Raw genomic sequence first — 22,008 nt, 5'->3', positions numbered from 1 at the left:
CCGGGATGTTTCCCTGCAGGTCCGGGGAGGAGCTGGGGCCACTTGAAACTGACATTGCAGCTTACGAGTGTGAGAGTTGGGGTTGGGGTGCAGGAGTTCTGGAACTGTGTGGCCCCCTAGGAGTGGCACAGTAAGGTTTGTGTGAAGGACTAAGACAACACTGGAGTTTTGTGAAGTACATATAGTCAATACTGCTTTCCCTGAGCCTGCCAGGGTGGCTGGGATAACCCAGGTGCACACAGCCTGCGTTCAGTCAGAGGGGCTTAGGGGCTCTTGCTCATGTTACTCCGTTTTAGCTGGGCTAAATTTAATATTTAATATTTAATATTATTTTTCATTTTTTCCACTGCACTTTTTTTTGTTTGTTTTTTTGAGGTAGGGTCTCATTCTGGTCCAGGCTGACCTGGAATTCACTATGGAGTCTCAGGGTGGCCTCAAACTCACAGTGATCCTCCTACCTCTGCCTCCCAAGTGCTGGGATTAAAGGCGTGCGCCACCACACCCGGCTCCACTGCACTTTTCTGTTTCCCATGTCCTTGTCACTCTTAGGGCAATGGGGGATTAGCAGGGGGATTATGGGACACAAAGAAAACGTGTTGTAACTCTTAAAAATTCATTTTCTTTAAGTATACTTTTTCACACTGTAGTCTTCTAATTGTGTAAAGGAGAAAAGGGTTTTTGCACAGCGTAAAGAAAAGGTTGGGGCTACTGTGGATGCTATTTTGAGAATATCAAGTTTGGAACTGGCCAAATGAATGAACAAGTGAATCTTTTTCTTTCCCTTTTAAAAGAAGGAACCAAAATTGCTAAGTAAACAGAGTGATAGGTTTTCTTAAGGCTTTTTTAAATTTTTGTTTCTAATGCTTAAGCAGACAATAGGAATTAATAGGCTAAAGAGGCTAGATTCTTTGACATGACACAAACTTTGGGAATGTCTGAACTATTTTAGTTGCTCTTCAAACTGTGTGATCCTTCACATTTCAGAAGTCTTTTTCAGAATCAGCAGTATTTCCTGGGGTTGGAAGAATTGCTATTTCTTCCATAAGTGTGAATCTTCAAATTTCCAGGTTAGTCATTTGATCACTAAGAACTTGGATCAGATTTCCCTACAGGGAAACTGGAAAAATCCCTGACTGGGTTCAACTGTGGGTTTGACCTGCTTCCCCTACCTCATGTTTACTCCTCCTATTTTCAAAAAAAACTAGGAAGGCAATATTTCACGTTAATGAACTGTGTCATTGGTTTTTTAGCGAGACATTCAACTTGAAAGCAAGATAGACTGTTTCTCAAACTTGTCCAAGCATATGTACATATTCCCCTTTCACCCCTGTTCCCAACGCAAGCCTGGGATATTTGTAGGTGAATTATCAGACTTTTAGATATATGTGAACATCAAACCAGTTGAGACATGGTTCTTTGAAAGAAAGGGATTTAATAATATATCCTATTTTCTTTTTTTTTTTAACGTGTGTTTGAGAGAGAAAACTGGTGTGCCAGGGCCTTCAGCTCTGCAGTCAAATTCCAGACACATACAGCCCCCTTGTGCACCCATGCATCCCTGTGTCACTTTGTGTGTCTGGCTTATGTGGGACCTGGAAAGTTGAACATGTGTCCTTACATTGCTTTGCAGGCAAGCGCCTTAACTGCTAAGATCTCTCCAGCCCCCAGCATCCTGTTTTCTTATGACATATATCACTTCTTATATCTGTCAGAATCCCAAGTTTATCTTAGTTTCTGTAACATGTGAGCAATGACAGCAGCTGTCTCTGAGGCAGGGCCTCACAACTCATTATTATTATTATTACTGTTTCATCAGCATTGGGTTGGTGGTTTGCAAGCTCTATTACCTGGTTTGTTAGGTATCTTGAACTTGGGAGAATTGCAAAACTTTCCCAAAACCCAGTGTTTTCTTCTCAGAGAGTTTCCTACAGATGAAATAAAGGTAACATACTTAAAAAAAAAAAAAAAAGACTTGGTGTATAGTAATGCTGTATCAGTGTTATCTACTATTTTATTTTTTATTTACCATTTTGATGTTTTGCCATGTAGCCCAGGCTGGCCTGGAACTTAACTTTTATAAGACCAGTCTGGCCTCAAACTCTTGATTATTCTGCTTCTTTACTGTCGATCTTTTTCTTTCTTTCATTCTGTTTCTGTGTGTGTTTAGTATGTGTGGTATGTTGTATGTGCATGTGTGCACAAACCCCATGCATGAGGGGAGGCAGAGAACATTGCATGTACCCTTCCATTGAGCCTTGAGATGGAGTTTGTGATTCCAAAGCTTGCTGCTGTACAGAGCTGCCACAGTTCTCTTGTCTCTGCTCCACACAGGACTGGGATTACAGATGTATGTGGTCATATCCATTTGTTTACATAGGTTTGGGGGATCGAACTTGGGTCCCTTCAGGCCCTCATCTTAGGCAGGATGCACACTTACCTACTGAGCCATCTTCTCCAGGCCCTTTACTTTTGTTAGGGGCCATATGGATCTTGTGAGAGTTCAAGTAATAATAATAATCAAATGTGCACCTCAGTTACGATTGTGGAGACTTGATACGTCCTCATATCAGCCCTAGAAGATGAATACTAGTATTGTCTCCATTATATAGAAGAGAAAACTGGCATTGATGGGTTGAAAAGTGGTGTAAGAAACCCAGTCAGCCAGCCTGCCTCTTGACCTGGACCTTTGACCAGAGAAGAGGTCCTGTGGGGTACCGCTTCAGGGTAGGCACAAGACTCAGTAACAGTCAGCAGAGCGTGAGGAGCAGAGCCATAGGCGGAGTCTCTGGACTGTGAAGTTTTGGGTTCTTGGCTCCTGGTGATTCTCCTCCTCTGTGATGTCATCCAGTTGTGTGACACTGTCCTGTAGTCTCCATCTGGCCCCTTGGGGCATCCTTTCATATGGCTCTGGGGTTGCTGAAGCCAGGGAGGCAGGAGTTGTTGAGGTGTGTCATGGTTGGGAAGGAGCCAGGGTAGGGAAAGGACCTTCCTGGTCGGTGGTTATTTTCCAACAGAACTGAGCCTGGTCGTCAGGGCTGCAGACTGAAGTTACTGTTGGGAACCGCTGCCGGCTGCCAGGAGCGTAGACCCTGTTTATGTTTTGTTTATCTCCCTTCCATAAAAGTTCTGCGGGTCTCTGTTGGGGTCACGGTGACAGGGCATACCTTTCCACAAGGACTGCGTGAGGAGCTTGTAAATGACATGTCAGCTTGTGTTTCAGTTAAAACTCATTTTTCTGCTTACTGCCCGTCCCTCCTTGCTGACACTCGCCAGAGAAATAGTCCGTGGAGGTGTTAAAACAAGGCTAGTGGAAAGAAATTGTAACTTCAGAAGGAAAATCTTATAGCAGCGAAGAATGGATTTCATAGGAGTTCTGTCAAAATAGTCTTTAATGTCTCCTATAAATAAAAACTTATTTTGTCCAGAATTTTAATGAGTGACCCAAGGCAGGGTGTGGAGTACTGCAATGCACCCGTCTGCCATGCGCATGTTCACATTCCCAGAGGGGTGTAATAGGGCATTTTGAGCAAGTCCAGGGACAACTCTGTGGAGACCAGTGGCCATTAATTAATGAAGTACATTTTGATCAGGAGAAGATAGGTTCTTTCTGTGTCTTCCTATTCCTCAGATGATTATTTCATTTTGTTAAATATGTAAGAAGATTCTACCCCCCACCCCTGTCTTTTTAAAAATTAAAATGGTCTTGCTACTCTTGAAAAAAAGATGACTTAATTTGAAGCCATTGCAGTCACGAGGCTGATGGGGATCAATCATGCCCTGTCCTTTCTTTTGTCTCCTTTGGGCTGAAGTGTCAGCTGCCTGGGAGAGTTTTGTTCCAGCCTGTAGCTTCTTTTTCTTTTATGAAGGAACCAAGAGACTCCTTAGCATCTGCGGGCAAGAGTGGAGTCTGGGCGTAACTCACCATCTGCCCTAATTATCCTTGGGTGTAAGAACACATTCTCCACAACTTCCAGTTGCCGTTTCCTTCAAGTTTTATTTCTTTTATTCAGATTAAATTTCTCTCCAGCTGATACATAAAAAACAGCAGCATCACACTCGCATAAAATCATAAATGCTGCACATGGCAGTAGGGCCATGTGTTGTCCTGATTGATGGGCCTGTTTATTGTGTCCCCTTCAGTTTTAAAGGCCAGAATCTTAGCGGCTTATCAAGCGCTGTCGTTTCTTCATTCCTTTTCCAGTTGCCCTAAGTGATAGCTGGGCGAACATGGGCACATCATTTAAAGTCTCTCCAAGCCTCAGTTTTCTCCTCTGTAAAAATAGAATGCTAGTAACCCACCCTGGGGAGCAGTTTTGAAGATTAATGAAAAGTTGTGTGCTGCAAGCAGTATAAAGACAAGTCACCCCAGCACGTGCCTCAGGGTATTGTCATTATGGAATTATTTTTTCCCATGGCATCTATGCGTAGGCGCATGTGTGCATGTGTGTGGTGACACAGTATGTGCATGTGGAGACCAACGGTTGATGCTGGATGTTTTCTTTAATCCCTACTCATTTATTTATTGGGACAAGGTTCTTTCACTTGAATTTAGAGCTTGCTAATTTGGCCACTCTGTCTAGCCAGTTTGCCCTTGGATCCTCTTTACTTCATGTGCTCTGGAATGACAGGCAGGCTACCGTGTTGGCCCAGCATTTTTGTGGATGCTGGAGATCCGAATGTAGGTTCTCATGCTTGCACAGTCAGCACTTTACTGACTGAGCCATTGCCCTGACTCCTCCCCTCCTGCCTCTTTTGTGGTATTGGGGATGGAACACAGGGCTTCCCAGATCCTGTGAAAGGTGTCCCTTCCAGGTACTAACCAGGCCTGACCCTGCCTAGCTTCTGAGATCAGACAAGATCAGGCGTGTTCAGAGTGGTATGGCCATAGACCTTATACACGTTCTCTACCACTGATATGCATTCCCAGGCTCCCACCATTTTTCCTCACAGGGAGCAGTTGATGGCCAGTTACGTTCTGTTGATTGCTTCAGGTCACCACAACAGATAAGTTCTGGAGAGTTTGAGTTAAAAGCTTGCTTTCCCTGTTCCCATCTTGTCCTCTGATGTGGCTTCAGGACTCTGGAAGGTTCTCTGTGAAGCACGCATCCAGATGGGTGCAGTGGCAGCCCACGCGTTTCCACACACACCGCCTGTTCCGGGGCAGTGGTTTCTTGGCAGCTTCTCAAGGGCGAAGGGTGAGATTCCGGCATCTGGCCTCCCCTTGCTGTGGCAGGTCGGGTCACTCCAGCATCTTGCCGTGTCGGCTGGTCTGCAGCTGTCACCTCGGCAGCCCCAGTGAAGCGACCTTCTGGTGAGTCTTCTCAGGCCTGCGAGGATGTGGTGGTGTGTCTGCAGCCCTTCTCCACACCAGCAAGGACCTTGGAGGATTAGTGGCTTAGCTTCTTGCTTGTCGGAGATCACGGCTCCTTCCTGCGTTCCAAATCTGTAGCAGGTGTCAGCTCGAGGGGGAGGGGCGCCATGCCCTACAAACGTCCTCTCCCTGGATGGTGCCTGTCCTTCCAGGCTGCGATTCTGTTGTTAAGGTCAGTCTGCTAGGATGCTGAAGCTCCTGAGGTCCATGTCAGATGGCCTTTGGCAGATGGGTGGCCCCACCACCACCAATGTAGCAGGCAGAGAGGAGGAGGACACAACCTCCTGGGACCCAGATGACCATCTTTGGGGACTCTTGAGGCAGTGTGCATGTTTTGTGTCTTATTCTAGATTTTCAAACCTGGAGGTTTCTTCAGCCAAAACTCCAAGAAGACATCAAGGATATACAGTTCTTCTTCTCCCATTTCTCACTGGATTTGGGGCATTTAACACGAGCTCATGTAATCTTTTCTCATTGCTCCCACCATACGTACCCTTCCTTTTGCAGGGAGAAAGCACTCCCAAGCTTCCTGCTACGCCAGAACAGTGTAAATGTGTTAGCCTCAGGTGTTAGCTCCTTCAGGGTCTGGGCGAAGGTCTCTTCCCAGCCTATCTCCTATCGCTCCTAGCTTGCCTGGCCCTGAAACTGAGGCATCTGGAGAATGCTAGTCTCTCCATGCCTGCCATCTCCCTGGCCCATACCACAGGCCTTTCTTCAAGGCCCCTTTTAAGCCATCCCTGTATCCTGGAAGCCTGGTCCCGTGTCACGCACTGACGCCTCGCTGAGGGACACTGCAGGCACAGAGCGCTGGCTCTCTCAGATGAACACAGCGCCTTCATCGCTAGACAGCCCGATTGTTACGGACCCCATCACATATGTTGTCTGTCTGTGACTAAAATGAAACGGCTTGTGGCTTGGTTCTTTCTCTGGATTCCCAGTGCCTCACTTGGGTTTTGATTATGGCTCTTCCAACAGGAGTAAACTAGCAGAAGCTTGCTGAGCACTTACAGCCACTAGAACTGTGCAAGGCATTCCCTCCTTCCCTCGTTTATGCATGCAATGTTAATGAGCCCCGAGAGTGTACCAACCACTACAAGTTCTGGGGTAGAAGGAAGGGGAGGGTAAAGCCGCTGGCCTCACAGAGCCTTCACTCATAAGCACAGAGCAAACAGGAGCGTGCACTCCATGTGGTCAGACAGTTAGAATGCTGATAGGGACGGGAGGTGACCATCTCTTTACTGAAACATGCACTTGCCACGTTCAGTAGTTTAATAATTATTTACTGCCGGGCGTGGTGACGCACGCCTTTAATGCCAGCACTCAGGAGGCTGAGATAGGATCGCCAAGAGTTCGAGGCCACCCTGAGACTACACAGTAAATTCCAGGTCAGCCTGGGGTAGAGTGAGACCCTAACTTGAAAAACAAAAACAAAAAAACATTATTTACCAAGTTTTCTGCTCAGCACTAAGGTCTGTATTAGGCACTTTATGGTACCTGAGTTTACGCCTTATGACCTGTACTGAGCACTAACTCTTAGGGACACAAGTATATAAAAAAATAGGGCTTGGGAAGATGGCTCCATGATTAAAGGCACTTTCTTTTTTCTAAATTTTTTTGCTTATTTTCATTCATTTATTTGAAAGCGATTAGAGAGGGGGAGAGAGAGAGAGAGAGAGAGAATGGGCGCGCCAGGGCCTCCAGCATTGCAAATGAACTCCAGATGCGTGCGCCCCCTTGTGCATCTGGCTAATGTAGGTTCTGGGGAATCGAGCCTCGAACCAGGGTCCTTAGTCTTCACAGGCAAGCGCTTAACCGCTAAGCCATCTCTCCAGCCCTAAAGGCACTTTCTTGCAAAGCCTGCTGGTCTGGGTTCAGTTTCCCAGTACCCACGTAAAGCTGTGCACACGAAGTGGTGCCTGTGGCTTGAGTTCATTTGCAGTGGCAGAGGACCCGGTGTGCTCATACTGTTTCCCTTGTGAATAAAAAATTGCTTAATAAAAACTGAAAATAAAATCTAAACTTTAATTTTCTTTATGTTTGCACTTTTGAATCTCATGTACTTCCATTTAAACAGACGGAACGAGGGCTGATGGAGACACGGTCATGGGGGCAGGGGCATTTTCCCATGTTCGGAGCAGACAGGCGACCTGCAGGACAGAGAAGGATCTGCTCGGTGCCCTGGAAGAGGCCGGCTGCCTTGTGTGCCTGAAGCCCTGAGTTTGATCCCCAGCACTGACTGCAGAAAGCACATGCAGGCGCGCACACACCTGTGATCCTAGAACTCAGGAGGGTGGTGGCAGGACAATGAGAAATCCAAGGCCACTCTTAACTACATAGCAAGTTGAAGGCCAGTCTGGGTCTCAAAAAAAAAAAAAAATTAACAAAGCCGGGCATGGTGGCGCACGCCTTTAATCCCAGCACTCCAGAGGTAGGAGGATTGCTGTGAGTTTGAGGCCACCCTGAGACTACATAGTGAATCCCAGGTCAGCCTGAACTAGAATAAGACCCTACCTCAAAAAAAAAACAACAACAAAAAGTTGGGACAGAGAAGAAAGTCTGATATTTCTTACTTTATTTGCACATACATATGGCGGGGAGGGGCATGGGTATGCCAGGGCCTCTTGCCACTGCAAATGAACACCAGATGCTCGTACCCATTTTTGCATCTGGCGTACATGGATGGCTTGGGAATTGAACCTCGGGCCAGCAGGCTTTACAAGCAAGTGCCTTTGATCACTGAACCATCTTCCTAGCTGTAAGGAAGTGTGATTTTCAAGGACCCTCAGCTTCTGAAGAAGAAAGGCAGAAACGTAGCCCTTTCTCCCTGCTAGGAGCCCTGAGAGGCCAGGCAGAGGCTGCTTGCTGTGCCTAGGTCCATGGGGGTCTTGAGGCCAGGCTATGGAAGGGCTTGGGTGCCAGGCTTTGCGCACAGGCTTGCGCTTGCTTTGGCAGGGGCCAGGAGCCTGTTGTGAGGTGTGTGTCTTGTTGCTCAGAACATCTGACCTGTGACTTCATGGGTTGTGTCAGCGTGGGGTCACCTTTGGCGGGGTGGCTGCTTGGTGTGAAGAATGTGCATGGTTTTGAACCCCATTCTCTGCTTTCCCTTCACGGTGTGAGGAGTGAGCAGGTAGGGTCTTGGGGCCAGTCACCCGCGTGTCCACTGATTGAGTGTCCCTGTGGGTCCTAAGCACAACAGATGTCGTGCCCCGTGCTTCCTCTCTTTTAAGGATTAGTACTAGACTTCTAAGTCTCTGGAAGTTTCTTTAGTGGGCTCCTTGAGTTCTGAGATTTTGAATAATCTAAAATGTCCTAATTTAAAACAGTGGATGAGCTAGGGTGTCATAGCCAAATTTCTAAGTTTCAGTATTTAAAAAAAAATTATTTATTTATTTGAGACCTACACACAGAGAGAATGGGTACGCCAGGACCTCTAGCCACTGCAAATGAACAACACATGCATGCACCACCTTGTGTATCTGGCTTTACCAGGAAATCAAACCTGGGTCCTTAGGCCTAACTGCTGAGCATCTCCCTAGCTCTCAGTATTTTTTTTTTTTTTTTAAGGTAGGGTCTCACTCTTGCCCAGGTTAACCTGATATTTACTATGTTGTCTCAGGGTGGCCTTGAACTCACAGTGATCTTCCTACCTTTATCTCCCAAGTGCTGGGATTAAAGGCATGTGCCACCACACCTGGATTTTAGTATTCTTTTTTTTTTTAATAAACAAAAATAAAATATTTTTAAAAATTTGAAGAAATAAAATTTTATTTATTTGGGGATGAGACAGTACGTCAGGGCCTTTTGCTATGGCAGATCAACTCTAGAAGCAAGCATGTGCCACCTTGTGCATCTGGCTTTACGTGGGTACTGGGAAATCAAACCTGAACCAACTCAAGTCTACAGGCTTTTCAAGGAAGCACCTTTAAATGCTGAGCCATCTCCCTAGTACAGTTTCAATATTCTTACCTCCTTTAATCATTATGACCATCATTTGCAGTGGTGGGGTGATCTCCACTTGACATCGGGGACACACTGAGGTCTGTGAAGCATAAACAGGTTTCCTGGGGCCGTAGAAATAGTAAGGGTCAGAGTCCAAGGGAATCCAAGGCCTCGCTTCCCTAAGCATCAAGTCCTGCTGCTTCCAGTGTGAGCAGCCAGAGCTTATCTTTTTCCACTTTGCCCGGCTGTTAGGAAATGCTCGAGCTGGGGAGAAGTTGTTCCAGCTTAGCCAGAGTGCTCCATGGGATTGTCCATTGCCTTTTCTCCCCCCCCCCTTTCTATAATTTACTTGAGAGATAGATAGAAAGAGGGAAAGAAAGAGATAGAGAGAATGGACACACCAGTGCCTCTAGCCATTGTAATCAAACTCCAGATCCATGCACCACCTTGAGCATCTGGATTATGTGGGTCCCTGGGACTTGAACCTGGGTCCTTAGGCTTTGCAGGCAAGTGCCTTAACTGCTAAGCCATCTCTCCAGCCCCTTCTTCCTTTTTTATCAAAACATTTTTACTTGAGAGACAGTGGAAGGATGGAGGGAGGGAAGGAGAGAAGGAATATGAATTGGTGCATCTTACCATTGCAGATGAACTCCAGATGTATGCACCCCTTTGTGCATCTGGCTTTATGCAGGTACTGGGGACTCGAACCCAGGCCAGCAGACTTTGCAAGCAAGTGCCTTTAATTACTGAGTCCTCTCCCTAGCGCCTCCATTGCCTATTTCTAAGAGCCTTCTAGAGTGGTGAAGTGACCCTTGCTTAATGGTTTGGGGCCTCTCTTCATCTGTGCAGCAGCGTCAGCAGCACCTGCATCGTGGACTTGGTAAAGGAGTGCCTGAGGCTTTGCCTGTGACCTTTGGGCTACAGTGGATGCGTCCCCATTGATGGCACTGCCAACATCGAAGGAGGACCTCACCTGGCAGCCTGTGGGTTGCCTGGCATGCACAGTTCCCTTTCTTCAGTGATGGATAGAATGGCACACTTGAGATTAGGAAAATCTCTTTGAGTCAGTGACGTGGCCAGTTCATGAGGGTCCCACTCTGGAGGCCATGCTCAGCAGGCATGAGGAATCATTTCCCTTTCTGTATTGGATGCCTGTGTTTTTGCTGCCTTTGAGAATAAAGTCCTGGGCAGTAGTTAGGGAAGAGCTGAGACCCTGCTGTGAGAGCGGTCTCCCCTGGAGCCTTCTCTCTCTCTCAGGCCTGGTCTTTATCTGCCTGGGGGTAGTTCCACCAATGACTGATCTGAAAGCATCACATTCATTTAGTTGTCACTGGCTGTGACAGGCAAGTTAATGTTAATGGCTTCTTTTTTTAGCCTGTTGTCTGGGATGAGTTTCTCCCAAATGTCCTGAAATCTAAGGCATTAGGGGAATGTGTAACTTTTATGGCAGGGGAGGATTTGCGAGATAAATAGGGTTTTGTGTGCAAGGGCCATGCATTTAGGTTAGGGGGCGAAGAGCTGCCACCAAGGAGGTGGGGGGTGCTGGGTAAGGACCGAGTCTTCTATTTAAGAAATCCATCCAGAGCTCTAAATTGCTGTTTCTGTTTCAATTATGTGACAATTTCAAGGGTTTAGAAAAATCTAATAAAATGGTCTTGATGATGCATTCTGGGGAGAGTGCTTCAGAAGATGCAGGAGAATAAATTCCTTGGGGGTCAAGAGATTCTCGCTCCTGCCACCTCAGGGCTTGCTTCCGTCTGGAGTTTTACATTTTTATTGTTTTGAAGGGCAGGAAACGGTGTAGGAATGTATTCAGGGCTCCATCCATATCCTCAACCGAAATGAATTATTCTCTTTGGGCAATTGCAAATAGGCCACTGAGATTTTTTTTTACTTTCTCGTCTTTAAGCTGACATATTGTAAACGACTTTCAGAGCATGATTTGTGTGTGTAGTGATGTTGAATAAAGCACCAAAGAGAAGCCACTGGAGGAGGGGATAAGTGAGAAGGGAAGCTCTGTGAGATTCCCCCCCCCCCTTTCTCCAATCAAAGCTTTTGATAGTTTCTCAAAGAACAGAAGTTTACAATGGAAGCTGGCTCTTGGGCTGCCTACGGGAACAGGGTGCAGAAAGACGTAGTGTAGCAAAATGGGATGCTGAGTGACATTAATGAGGTGACCGCTCTGGCAGGAGGGAGGCCAGGAACCAGCCAAGTGGCGGTTCCCATGGCTTGCTCCCGACTGAATGTGTCTCCTGGCATGTGGGGTATTCACGTTCCTGTGTGCTGCATTTTGTGGTCTTTCCAATGCAAGTTTTTTTTGGTGTGTGCATTTTCACATGTGTGTGTATGGGTGTGCTTCACGTGGGTGGCTGGGGAATTGAACCCCAGCCAACAGGCTTTGCAGGCAAGCTCCTTACAGCACCCAGCTGTCTCCCCAGCCCCAGATGCAGCCCAGGCTGACCTCAAACTCTTGATCCTTCTGCCTTTGCTTCAGCAGTTTCCTTACTGGTGCACACTGGCAGGGCAGGCTTGGTGCGTGTGGTGTGCCCTTGTGTGTGAGCTGCGCGATGCGGCTGCCGGAGGGGGCCGTCCCTCTTCCATCTGCTTTCCTGAGATGGGGTCTCTCGCTGAACCTGGAGCTTGTCATTTCTCAGGTAGGCTGGTGATCATGAGCCCTAGTTACCCGGCTGTCTCCACCCTCTTCAGCGCCCCGGTTAGAGGCATGAATTGGCATGCCCGGCTTTTTATGGGGACGCTGGGCTCAAACTCAGGCCTCGTGTTTGCACAGCAAGTGCTCCTCCCGCTGAGCCACTTCCCCATGCCCACAGTGCGGTGAACAGCAAACGCGGTTGCGAGCGCTGTGGTGTCTTTTGCTCAGCAAGTCCATACTTGGCTCATAGTGTCTTCTGTTTCCACCTCCTTCAAAGTAGAGTTTAAACTGGGAGGTTTTTACTCAGTGGATACCTGCTGGAGCCAGGGAGAGAGGTGAGTGTGGCCCACATCATAGAGCTGGGCCCTGTTGACATATCAAAAGGACAGTGTGAAAAATCCATATTCTAATTTCCAGATTCCAGCCAGGGGAGGGAAAGAGAACCCCCCCCCCCCAGTATACAAGCTTGCTTTATTACTTCTTCCCCCACCCCCGTAGATCCTTCTGGCTCTAGACTGATTACACTACTTCCTATTGGTGGTATAATGGATCATTTCAACAACTGTTTCTTAAATATGTTCGTGTCTTGGGGAGAATTCTGTTTTTCCACATTCCTTTTGTGTACTTCCTGGTGCTTGAGAAAAAAAACCTCCACATTTCAGGAGCTGACCCGAGAAGCTGGGTAAAGCTGGCTCTGGACAAGCCCTCCAGAGCCCCTGGCTCTTTTGGCAGCCTCTTTCAGAGGGAAGCTGGTCCCTTCATCTTCTTCAGTGCAACGCTGGAGCACATTGTATAGAATGCAGAGGCTTTAAAAACTGCCCTCAGCCGGGCACGGTGGCGCACGCCTTTAATCCCAGCATTTGGGAGGCGAAAGTAGGGAGGGTCACTGTGAGTTCGAAGCCAGCTGAGGACTGCAGAGTTAGTTCCAGGTCAACCTGGGCTAGAGGGAGACCCTACCTCGAAAAAACAAAACAAAACCCAAAACACCCCCCAAAATAACACCAACAAAAAACCCCCAAACAAAAAACCTTACCATCAGCCCTCAGAAAAACCTTGCCAGGGCTCTGAGTGGGCATGTGGAAAGACTGCATAATTGCTAAGGTAGCCTGTTTTCACACCTTTTCACTCTTTGCCCTCAGGCTAGCTCCCAAAAGTATCATCTTTGTAGCTAGAGGCAAACAAACAAAAATATTTGCACTTAACATAGGTAATAATAAAAGCCAGCCAGCGTTCCCACTTACAAAGGTAATACATAAAACCAGTCAGGGGGTTCTCAGGCTCACTAACCTAAGGGAGATCCAGATAAAGATGGGGGGGTGAGGGGGGGCGAATGGGGCTTTGTATTTCCCAGAGACTGTGCCATGTATGTTTCCTCTTCTGTCTTCAAAGATCTCTGGTTGTAGTGAGAACTTCTGGCTTGATTAGGGGGCCCTTAGGAAATTAAAGTGTGTTTGAATTTCACGTGTATAATTTTAATTATACAAATTTTGTGTTTTTCAGGAGCTAGGTTTAAATCTGTTTTCTCGTACTAATAAGGGTCATAATAATCCTGGGATTCAGTCGTTGTTTCCTCCTGCAGTGCATAGTGGGCAGGTTAACATCCACACATGTCCAACGTCCTTGTGAAAGATGATTTTTCATAGGACCCCCACAACTGTTGAGTGGCAGAGCATTGTGAGAGTGTGGCTGGGCCTTGTTAGTTTTTCTGCCATACTTGCTGGGAGAATTCAATTCTCATTCTTGGGAGCATAGGTCCTGCCTGGGCAGCTTGTGATTGGTACGCTGCCAGCTTAACATGTCATGATTGTCTTTTATCATCATATCGTCTGGTGCCGTTTGCTCAAAGCCTGCGCAGCCCCAGCCTCAAAACTTCAGCATGACCCTGTGGATTAGAGTGGAACCCCGGTGGGTGCGGATGGTGATCCTCAACTTGTAGAGAGGCTGTGCAGCCCCCCTGGACTCCCAAGAGAAGCCCTGATTGTATTAATGGGAAATAAATAACCAGGTGTTCAGGGTTGGCCTGACGGAGCCCCCAAGTGTCAGGGAAGTCCATGCTGGGTTGGAAGTCAGGCACCCTCAGGCATTTTCCCCAGGCAGGGGCTGCGGAGAGCTGTCCCCAAAGCTCGGCCTCACAGGCTCTTTCACCTCCCATATTGACAGGAGAGATTGAATGGAAGAATTGTTCATGACAGAAATCACAAAACCAGCCTGTGAATGACTCAGTGTGGCACAGGTTGGGACCTGAGAATCTGGGAAGTGTGGTTTCCCGCGTAAGCAGAAGGACACCCCCTCTCCTCACCCCACATTCAGTCCTGGACTTTGTCATTTTTATTACTTTCTTTGCAGTTGTTAACTGCTTTGTGAATATCTGAGTCAGGCTGCGTGAGTTTGAATGTTGCTCTGCCCTGCCGTAGCTGTGCAGTCTCGAATGCGTCGTAAGCATTAGAGCCTCTGTTTTTGTCATCTGTAAAATGGCCGCAGCGTGTCCTTCGCTGGGTGGTGGGGAGGGGGCCGGGTCAGCGCAGCTTGCTGAGCTCTGTGTTTGGACGTGGGGAGCGCTGAGCATGTGTGAGTTACAGTGGCGTCTGCCTGCCTCAGGTGTGGTGAGGGCTGCAGTCTGCTCTTATGCATTTTTAAAGCGTAATGCTCGTGAAATAGAAAAGAGTGCAACACACGCATGCGTGTGTGGTACATGTGAGGTGGGCACTGTGCAGTGTAGACAGGGGCGCTGACACACGACGCCCCGGGTTCACTGGCAGCCCAGCCTCGGCCTCCGGGTTCTGGCTCCACATTTGGCTTCACCACCAGCTGTGCGGTCTTAGGAAGGTGTCTGGACCCTTCTGCGCTTCGATTCCGCCCCTAGAAATGTGAAGCGTTGTGAAGGTTAAGTGAGGCGGTATATATAATATCTAGTACACTCTTAGGAAGTGTCAGTGCCTTGTCCCTGTCACTAGCCATTTTGAAAGGTGAGCATGGGGGCACACTGCTATAATCCTAGCACTTGGCAGGCAGAAGGATCAGGCGTTTAGGGCCATCCTTATCTACATAGTGAGTATTAAGACCAGCCTGGGCTACGTGAAGCCCTGTTTCAAATACCTGCTCCTGTCAAAACAAAAAAAGCCGTCTTGAAAATGGGAAAGATACAAAACGTTCTTTCTCCTCATGATGAGCGGAGCATCAGACACAGGTCCATAAACGCTCAGGCCGAGAAGACCTCAGGCAGGAGTTAGAGGCTTGAAAGAGGGTCATAATTTGCACAAAAGGTGACTGCAGGGGTTTCATGTCCCCAACTCCCCCATTTTCGAGAGTAGAGAGTTTCCCTAGTCAGGATTTGTAGATGGTCCTCTGGCCCCACAAGATGCTATTCTTGGAAGCTAGAAGCACAGGGCCCAATGTTGAGAAAGGTTCAGAGTCAGCTTCAAAGGAGGGAGTCACCGCTGAGAGAAGAAAAGTCTCCATTTGCAAGCTAGGGACAGTGTGGGGAGGGGACAGAGTTAGTTTTTTATAGAAATGTGAGTGCAAGGGCATACCAAACATGGGTTTTGCTCCACAAGCCCATGAACCTTACCATGTGAGTTGTAGGTGGCAGAGTGCCAAGCAATGACCGTTGTGTCCAGCCACTGGCATAGGAGATCCTGACCCTCAGACCTCCCTCCCATCATGGGGCTGGGAAAGTCCTCAGATGCCTCAGAGCATATTCAGGGTGGGTCCTCAGCTCCTTGCTCCTTTCCCAGTAAGGCCCATCCACTTAATATCTGCGGGGCAGAATTTTCCAAGTGCTGCTGGGAATATGGTAACTGGACTGGCATGGGGAGTGAGGGATATGTGGATGTGTGTGGAGTCCGGAAAAGAACGAATGTGTGGGAGGGAAGGAGAAGAGGGGTGGCCATGAGGAGGGGAATAGCGGTAGATTACATTGACTAATTATAGGGAAAAAGCCATATTTGCTGCTCCATTAAGTGGTCGCCAGGCTATGAAGCAGTTTATTGTAATTAATCCAGAAACAGCAAAGAAGCGTTGGATTGGGAGTGGAGGGTCTCCGGGAGCCCCTCCCTGCTTTGCTGCTCCGCATTCATTGCCTTTTTCATTTGGGGAGCCGGGGGGTGCATTCTTTGGGCAGTCTTGGGTCAGTCTACTCGTTGACTGTGACAAATAAGGATGCTTTCTTGCCTGATCTGCTGCCCAGGCTTCTAGAGGCGCTTTTTTTGTTTTCTAAGGGTGAAGGAGGAGAGACAGACCCGGGCCATCATCGCTATTCTTGCCACAATCATTTTAATTTCAGCTTGGGGAAAGTGGCAGGTTACACGTCCACGTCCATCGAATTCTGGGCCGTGTGGAGTGGTGATTGCTTTCCTTGATGATTTCTTGTTCAAATCAGCAGTGCTCTTAATTTTCCAGATGAAGTAAAAAGAAAATTGGAGACTCCCCTCCCGCCCTGTGTCTCTTCATCCAAGATTTTCTGAGCATGACTCTGATTTGGAGGGTTAATATTAATTAGGAACTGGGTTAGACCTCCGTGGCTTGATGAGGTGACTTCAGCTGTTGTGATAGATGGGTGCTCCTTTTTTTTTGCACGTCCCTGCTTCTTTGGTAAAAGTTTCTGGGTTTAGAAGCCAAAGGGACAAATCAGTCGAGGGGGAGGCGGGATGAGGCGATGCCCCTTAAAGCACCACAAGTGGCCCACCGCACAGCCCTGCATCTGGAGGGAGGAACGGAGCCAGAGAACACCTTCTGCTCTTTGCCTCAGTTTCCTTTATTGTGAGCACAGGGCATCTCCCCAGCTTCCTGAAAGAGGCGTGACTCCTTTCTATAGTTTCCAAATTCGGGTGACTCTTGGATTTCTCTGAGGCGAATCCCCCGTGAGCACCCGGTAACAGGGAAGTACCCTTGCTTAAAGACTTCCCAGTGCTAACTCTGTCCTTTGGGGGAAGTTGACAGAGAGGACAGTGATGGAGAGAACCAGTATGCCTCACCGTGCAGGGCGGGGACAGGCGACCTATAGAAGAGGTTACACACTTTTCCTCATTACGTCAGAGAGCCTTCTTCTGTGGCCTGTGGATTTGGTTTGGGGTGGCTTTCTTTCTGAAGGGGAGGAAGGCTGAGCCTGAGTGTGAAGGACCTTCCAGGTTCAGCAAGAGAGGTGTTCTTTTAGCTCCTTCCTTGGTGCTGGCTAGTTGCATGTGATCTTGGGCAAATTGCCTTGCATCTTGAACCCTAATTTCCCCACCTGTACATTGAGGACAAATGAGGGCCAAGTGGTGAGTAGTGTACTTAAGGATTCAAGGAACAGGCTTAGGAAGTGGGAAGTCTTAGTGTTTCTTTCAGGCCTAAGAATCTCCCAGCTGTAGGGTTGAGGATGTAGCTTTGTGGCAGAGTGCTTGCCTAGCCCATGTGAGGGTCCTTTATAATCCCTAGCACCACAAAAAGGAAGAGAGAGAAAGAATATGAATATGAATGGGCACACCAGTACCTCCAGCCACTGCAAACGAACTCCAGACGCCTGTGCCCCCTTGTGCATCTGGCTCACGTAGGTCCTGGGGAAATCGAGCCTTGAATGGGGTCCTTAGGCTTCACAGGCAAGTGTTTAAGGGCTGGAGGTGGCGGGCAGGCCTGTCCATGGAGAGGGCTTCAGCTCCATGTGGCTTGTCTGCTCTGGTGAAGGGGGCTCTGGGATAGGTTTTCATAGAGGATGTTGTTGTCCCAGCCCCATCTGGTTTCCAAGTGAGGCGACAACCCTTGTTTGACATCATGACCCGTTCCCAGCAGGAGAGGAGGAGGAAAAAAAGGAGGCCCAGTCCTCAGGTGACACGGAGCTGCACATGAGTTTTCAGAACCCACCTGGGCAGCTTACTGCCCCTCAGCCTCGAAGGCTCTTGTTGTGTGCTTGGTGGGTGGAGCTCTGCTTATCTCTCTCTCTCTCTTTTTTTTGTCATTGTTGTTTTTTTATTTTTATTTATTTATTTGAGAGCAACAGACAGAAGGAGAGAGGGAGAGAGAGAGCAAGAGAGAGCAAGAGAGAGAGAATGGGCATACCAGGGCCTCCAGCCACTGCAAGCGAACTCCAGACGCGTGCGCCCCCTTGTGCACCTGGCTAGCGTGGGTCCTGGGGAACCAAGCCTCGAACGGGGGTCCTTAGGCTTCACAGGCAAGTGCTTAACCGCTAAGCCATCTCTCCCTCTAAATCACTCCAGTGGTGAGCTGATTTTAACGTGGTGCCAGGACCAGGGCTGTGCCGTAGATGCTAGGCCCACGGGGACAGTGGTCATGTTAGCAGACCTGTGTGCTGCTGGAGGGAGGAAAAGCTTGAGCACTTGTCACTGTCACTCCCTGGAAAGGGTACGGGGAGGAGGGGGTATGACGGAAAGTATCTGCAAGGGGAAGGACGGGCAAAGGCGCACAGGGCCATGCAGAGTCCGCCTGCTGTATCTGTGGTATTACAGCCAAGGATTTAACCAGACGCAGGTAGACAGCATTAAAATAAGGGTGGACAGGTGGCTCAGTGGGTAGAGTGCTTGCTGCGCTGGCAGAAGGACCTGAGTTTTGATCCCCAGTACCCACGTAAACATGCCAGTGTTGGGAACTGGAGACAAGAAAGGCCCTGGGGTTTGCTGGCTAGCTAGTCTAGCCAGTTCAGTGAATCCAGAGCTTCCTCTGAGACCCTTTCTCAAATAATATGGTAGAGAACTAACTGAGGGACATCTGACATCAACCTATTGACCCCACATGCATGTGCGCACACGCATGAACACCCCTGTACACAGACCAATACACACACCGAACCCATGCACACAGTCGAAAGCAAAACAAGTAAATAACTACATTGGAAGCTACACATTTACAGGCTCTCTCCCACCTTGTTGTTCTCCAAATGATACAGTGTAACAACTGATGTAGCATCTCCATTGTATTGGTATTACAAGTGATCTAGAGGTGACTTAAAGTATCAGGGTGATCATGGGGATGTAGCTTAGCCTGCAGAGTGCTTGCTTAGCATGCATGAAGTCCTGAGTTAGATCCGTAGCACAGTGTAAAATAGCGATGTGTGCCTTTCATGGCTGTTTTCCCCAGTATTCAGAAAGTAGACACAAGAGGCTCAGAGATTTTTTTTCTTTGACTACACAGTGAGTTCCAACCTTGGGCTACCTGAGACCCTGTTTTAAAAAAAATGGGTGCGGAGATGGCACAGAGGTTAATAAAGTCACTTGCTTATATTTTTTTTCTTTTTTTTTTAAATTTTTTATTTTTTTATTGGAGAGCGACAGACACAGAGAGAAAGACAGATAGAAGGAGAGAGAATGGGCGCGCCAGGGCTTCCAGCCACTGCAAACGAACTCCAGACGCGTGCGCCCCCTTGTGCATCTGGCTAACGTGGGACCTGGGGAACCGAGCCTCGAACCGGGGTCCTTAGGCTTCACAGGCAAGCGCTTAACCGCTAAGCCATCTCTCCAGCCCAAGCCACTTGCTTATAAAGCCTGCCGGACTGGGTTCCATTCCCCCTTACCCACATAAAAAGAGATGCACAATGTGGCACGCACATCTGGAAGTCATTGATAGCGGTGGCACGAGGCCGTGGAGGGCCTCTACTCTTTCTGTCTTTCTGATATACCTAGTTTAGGCTAGACGTGAACACTGTGCCATTTTACGTAAGAGACTTGAATGTCCTGTTTTGGTATTCCTGGCAGTCCTGGGTCTAGTCCTTAGATACCAGGCACAGCAATTTTGGACAAACGTGACATTGTCTGCAGTGTCTGTAGGTGCACTGACCAGCTCCAGATGCCGCTCAGGCCGTCGGCAGCAGGTGTGAGAGTCGGCAAGTGTGTGGACAGGCAGAGTAGCCATGTACAGAAGGACACCGAGGAGGAGGGGCCAGGGCAGGCCTGACAGTGGGAGACCCTCCAAGTCAAGGGAGCATTGGGGGCAGTTAGGCAGCGTGCCTTTGAGGGGATGTGGCCCATTGTGCCTTATGGGCTGGAGTGGACATGCCAGGGAAGGGACATGCCAGGGGAAGATGGACTTATTCATCAAGTAGCTACTGTTTTGCACCAGGCCTGAAGCCAGAAGTAGTGAGGAGGTCGGCCCAGTCTCTGCCCTGTGGAGCCTGCGTTTGGTAGGGCTGCGTTCGTGCAATAGTTCACTGCACAATTCTTACTTGACTACACCTCATAAACACTACAGAGATGTGCTGGGTGTTTAAAGCACCGGAACAAGGAAAGCAGCCCTCCTGTGGTGGTTTGGGAGGGCATCTGGATTTGTATGATGAAGTTGAACTTGAAGGGTAAAAATAGGAGTGAACTGGGCTGGGGAAGAACCAAATGGCATTGTGCAAGTTGAGGGAAGAAGCCAGAGTGTCTGGGGTGTACTTGGCTAGGGAAGGACCTCGTGCTGAGGAAAGCTAGAGCAAGGCGGTGGGGTAAGTGGTGAGGATGGGAAATGGACAGGAGCTAGATGAGAGTTGGAGGTTATTTTATCCCAGTAGGGTTGGGGATCCACTTAAGTGATTAAGAAAAACTAAAAAAAATTTTTTTTAAATAAATAAAGATGGTGCATACCTTTAATTCTAGCACTCTGGAGGCTGAGGTAGGAGGGTCATTGAATTCGAGGCCAGCCTGAGACTACAGAGTGACTTCCAGGTCAGTCTGGGCTACAGTGAGACCCTACCTCAAAAACAAACAAGAAAAAGAATTTGTATACTAGGACTGCTGCAAATGCATACAGATGTGTGCACCGCTTTTTGAATCTGGCTTTATGTGGGCACTGGGGAATCGGACCTGAGCCAACAGGCTTTGCAAACTTACCTTTACTTACCTTTAACCATGGATTCATCTTCCCAGTCTCTATTTAAGGGTTTAAGAAGGGGTGGGAAATGCAAGGTTTTATGTTGGGAAAGGTCACTCTGACCCATGTCGTCTCTGTGAAGGGTTTGTGGGGGTGTGAGGCACTTAGTAAGGGACCCTCATGGGTAAAGGTGGTCGCCTGGCTGAGGTTTTGAGCTGTAGGTGGAGCCCAGGAGGATGATTTGAGATGCATGTGAAAGTTGGAGGTTCAGATTAGTGACTTGGTTGGCTGGGGTGTAGAAAGTGCTAGAGGAGTGAGGCAATATGTCTTGACCCTGTGGACCTCAGTCCCCACCTCCATGAGACTGGGGATGTCAGCACATGAGGACAGTGTGCCTGGCTAGGGATTGCATTTACCCTCTAGGATGAATACCTATATTCTATGTTTTGTTTTGTTTTGAGGTAGGGCCTCCCTGTAGCCCAGGCTGACTTGGAATTCACTCTGTAGTCTGAAGCTGGCCTTGAACTCATGGAAATCCTCTTACCTCTGCTTCCCAAGCTCTGGGATTAAAGGTGTGTGCCAGCATTCCTGGCCCTATGCACTCTTTAAAAAAAATTAGTTGACTGATTATGGATGTGTGTGTTTGGACACACCAGGATTTCTTGCCTCTGCAAATGAATGGCAGACACACGGTCCACTTGGCATCCAGCTTTACATGGGTGCCTGGGAATTGAACCCCAACTTCCAGGTTTTGCAGGCAAGCACTGTTAACTGCTGAGCCATCTGTCCAGCCCCACTGTATAGTCCTGATGAAGCCCACTGGTAAACATGGCACATGCGCTATGTATTCACTGATGAAAGACATACATGTACTTCTTTGCTAAAGTAATGTATACCTAACAAATGATTAAGACCAACATATTCTGGAGAGAGGGCTCAGTGTTAAAGGCACTTGTGTGACATATCATGAGACAAAAACCTAAGCAAAAATAAAGTGCCAGTCTTTTTATTCCTTCTAAACCCTATTTAGGGAACTGCAGTTTTAGGCCATGGGCACCACTAATGAGTTTTAGGATGGGGATGGCCAGATGACTTGGGTGTTGGAGAAAGCGCCCTCTTCAGTCTAGGAACCCTTTGGTCCTTTCTGTCTCTTGGGCCCATGCAGATCCTCCTGCACAGTCTTGTAGCCATGCGCACGTGGTGTAGTGAGTCAGTGGAATGAGGTTATATAGGTGTGTCCATCCTCCAAGAAGAAGTCTTCATTATGTCTTAG

At 48.2% G+C, this 22,008-nt stretch overlaps 1 protein-coding gene across 3 annotated transcripts in view; it reads left to right on the top strand.

Annotated features, from left to right (window-relative positions):
* Positions 1-22,008, top strand: part of Msi2 (musashi RNA binding protein 2) — a 417,788-nt gene that overhangs the window by 6,235 nt on the left and 389,545 nt on the right. The gene's annotated exons all lie outside the window — the stretch shown is intronic.

This window comes from Jaculus jaculus, chromosome 9, assembly GCF_020740685.1.
Source record: "Jaculus jaculus isolate mJacJac1 chromosome 9, mJacJac1.mat.Y.cur, whole genome shotgun sequence".
Taxonomy (NCBI): domain Eukaryota; kingdom Metazoa; phylum Chordata; class Mammalia; order Rodentia; family Dipodidae; genus Jaculus; species Jaculus jaculus.
This window is presented reverse-complemented; position numbering and strand designations above follow the sequence as displayed.